We start from the raw sequence: 3,815 nt of genomic DNA on the forward strand, positions 1-3,815 counted from the left end.
TCAATACTGACTTCAGTGTTTGGAGAGGTAAATGGTTAATCTTCATGTTCCCATGAAAAATTAATGGTAAATTGTAGGCATTTAAGACAATCTGAAAATGGGAGTCAAGCAAAGTTCTCAATGTGGGCTTCTACAGAAATCCAGTTGAAATTAAAAGAAAGCTTAAAGACTGATTGGTAAAGTCCATCCTGTTGACTCTGATAATCAGAAGAGTCAGGTTACAAAAGAGATACTATTCTGAATTGTTAAAGAGAAGCAGAAGATTGAGAACCACAAATTATGTAGCAGGATGGCAGAAAAGCTTTGAGAAATCAAGTTTCAAGAAAGCTGATCTGAAAAGTGAGATGCATGTAGTGCAAGTTTTGATGTGAGAGCAGAAGTAGATTGATGTCAGAGCTCCAGTACACAGGCAGAATAAAAGGAATTTCTCCTTTACTCAATCTTCTTTAAAAAATTCTGTTGTGTAGGAACTAGATGATATTCATTCACATTAGGAATGGCCATCTTCTTAATTGAGTCCACTCATTTTGATGATCATCTCATTTGTTATCATCTGGCCAGATGCAGCCAGATATAATGTTCAACCAAGTAAAGGGCACCCTATGGTTCAATTGCATTTACTAGTATCATTATCTGTCAGAACATGGATGCATAGTGGATCTTTTTATTAGCTCGGAAGCTTTCATCTTATCAATCTTATGACACCTCCTTTTCCCCTTCCCTTCCACTTCCCCTTTCTCTTTCCTCTTTCCCCTTTTGCTTTTCCCCTTCCTACTACACCTCTCCCTTTTCCCTTCTCTTCCCTTCTTTTCCTTTTCCTTTTCTCTTTCCTAGTCCTAGCCTCTTTGTCCTTTGCCTTGCCTATGCTTTGAATTTCCTTTTGAGTTTGCTTTTATTCTTGGCACTGCTCCCACCTTTTCCTTTTCCCTTCCCTTGCCTTTGTCTTGCCTTTTTCTTTCTTATGTTCAATCTCAAACCCAGGACCTCATATATGCTAGCTAGTGGCCTATCATTGAACTACTTCCCCAGCCCTAACTTAAATTTATTATTAGGCTGAATTATCCCTTCAAATTACTTTCATTTTCATACAATTTTTCTTTTGTCTTAGTGGCTTCCATATCTCTGGGTTCAAAAAATGTAGTTCAAAATTATTCAGAAAAGATACTTGCAACTTTGCTGACATTTTTAAACCTTTTTTCTTGCATGATCCCTTTAAATAATACTGTATAAGGCATTTAACATAATGCTTACATTATATTAGGTACAAGTAACCTACAGATCATTTAAAGCACATAAGAGTATGTATATAGGCTATATGAAAATAGGCTGTTTTAAATAAATGACTGTGAATATCATTTGATTTTGATATTATTAAGAATGTTACACCCTTGTAGACTCTGAAGGAATTTACCTTGTTCTAGATGAATGTGGGGCAATTTCTGGATTATGGATTTTGTTTCAGGGATGTTCATGTGGCTTATCTGGTCTTAGGCATGTGATTGTTAGGAATTCTATGGGGGGAATGCCTCCCCAATCCCATCGGCTTCTGTCTTAGACTAGAAGAGACCTTATGAGGAAATGAGATAACATGAGGAAAAGAAAATCTAGAGACCATGACTAAGAAGCTTCATTTCCTGTGTTTTGTGGAAAAACCTAGGCCCATAAACACAGAATTGAGCTGTGAATTGAGGTGAATCAAGTGTGTGGTGCTGCGGTTTAGTTGTATGCTACCCTTATGAATGGTCATCAGCTTCTCTTGGTAAATCAATCATTTCTCCAAAATGCAGATCTAGATATGATTTTTCATCTGTTTATGAATAGGTATGCTTTCTTATCTGGTTATGAAAATGTTGGCTCCAACATCCAACAAAAGCCCTGCAACCAACAGCAAAACACAGAAACAAAAACAAGGCAAAACAAAACAAAAATCTTGTCTTTAAACTGCTCTCCCCTACAATGGTCAGTGTTTAGTTGTAGAACATTAGTGTTTTTAATGTTTATTTCTCGATATAAAACCCAGGCCTCACACATGTTAGGCATTTTCTCTAACATGTCTCCAGCTTTTTTTCACTTTTTTGATTTTTCAGATAGGCTTTTTCATTTTTGCCTAGGTTTAGCTTTGTCTTACAGTATTTTTACCTACACCTTCCATGCCACTGGGTTTACAAGTATGGATCAGCAGGCTGAACTTGTTTACGATGGAGTGTCACTTTTTCTTGGCTGTCATCAAACTTCTGTATTTCCAATCTCTGTCTCTTGATAAGCTGGGGTTATAGATATGCATCAGCATGCCTGATTGGAGACTTTTAAGTGTTCAAATTATTTTTAAGTTTTAAAATGATGGGTACTGCATTTTGAAGGTGAAGGACATAGGTTAGTGGCTAGACTAGGGAATGGAAAAATGCCAAATCACACAAAGGTAAAAAAATGGGACTTTGATCAATGTCAACATGAAAAATTGGCAATTTGGGCATGTGCTGGAATGATATAGTAAGTGTAACTTTGCTTTATGTCATTTGGATGAACATTTCTGCTGATAAGTACTAGAGAATGGCAAGTAAACAGGAATAATGGTAAAGGATCCTAACATAGTATGAAGAGATGAAAATGTTCATCATACATCCATGCATAATCAGAATTGTACACTGAATTTCCACTGTTCTTCCCCAGAAGCTCCCCACAGTCTGCATTCTTTCTGCATCTCTAAGATGGAAACACCATAGTCTCTAAGGCAAAACCTGGGACAAAGAGATGGAAACATGTAGTAAAGGTCGTCATAACTGTCTTCTGTTCAGATTTATTTGCTTATGAATGTATTTATTTTTATTTACTTTTTGGTTAGTCATATGGCTTGAACCTAGGCCTGAGTGCTGTCCCTCACCTCTTCAGCTCAAGGGTAGCTCTCTACCACTTGAGCCACAGCACCACTTCCTGTTTTCTGGTGGTTTATTGGAGTTAAAATTTTCATGGCCTTTCCTGCCCGGGCTGGCTTTGAACTTTGATCCTCAGATCTCAGCCTCCTGGGTAGCTAGGATTACAGGTGTGAGCCACCAGTGCAGGGCAAGATTTATTTATTTTGTTTTTCCAGTCTTGGGGCATGAACTCAAGGCCTGAGTACTGTCCACTTGAGCCACAGAGCCACTTCTGGTATTTTCTGTTTATTTAATGCTGAGAAATGGAACCCCAGGGCTTCATGCATGCTAGGCAAGTACTCTACCACTAAGCCACCTTCTCGGCCCCATGTTCAGATTCATTTTGATGCTAAGAAGGCACAATGTTTTTTTTTCTAGAAAATGTTTAAGTGTACTGTAGGAAACTCTTAGTTTTCAGTCTATCCCAGTATAAGAGGTTACATTCTATGTAACCAACTTCTTTTAGCATGTGTATATGCACAGATTTTAACAGTGAAAACATTCTGTACAAGACCCTAGTAAGTTCTCTAAAATCTGTAACTTTAGTGGGATGTGTATATGAGGACTCATTTTTGGATCATGCGGATGACCTAAAAGTGATCCACTCTAGCTCTACCAAGCTTAGATCAAGGATGACAACTTCATCCTGACAGGTGAACTTGTACACACTAGATACATCGTCCTCAAGTATGGATGGAAGACTTTCCCTAAAGACAGGAATTTCTTGCCTGATGATTTCCCTGTAGTTGTTCAGTGCTCAGAGAGTCTCATATATAGTACAGTTCAGCCACTATGAGATCATTAAGCCCTCTAGCACTCTCATCAACTTTGAAGAAAGGCATGGTACGAAGATTTTTGTTACAGGGTTGTTTTCCTTACTTCATGATTTTCTTTGTCACTCTG

Source organism: Dipodomys merriami, unplaced genomic scaffold (assembly GCF_024711535.1).
Source record: "Dipodomys merriami isolate MVZ:Mamm:240054 unplaced genomic scaffold, mDipMer1.0.p SCAF_66, whole genome shotgun sequence".
NCBI classification, from domain to species: Eukaryota; Metazoa; Chordata; class Mammalia; order Rodentia; family Heteromyidae; genus Dipodomys; species Dipodomys merriami.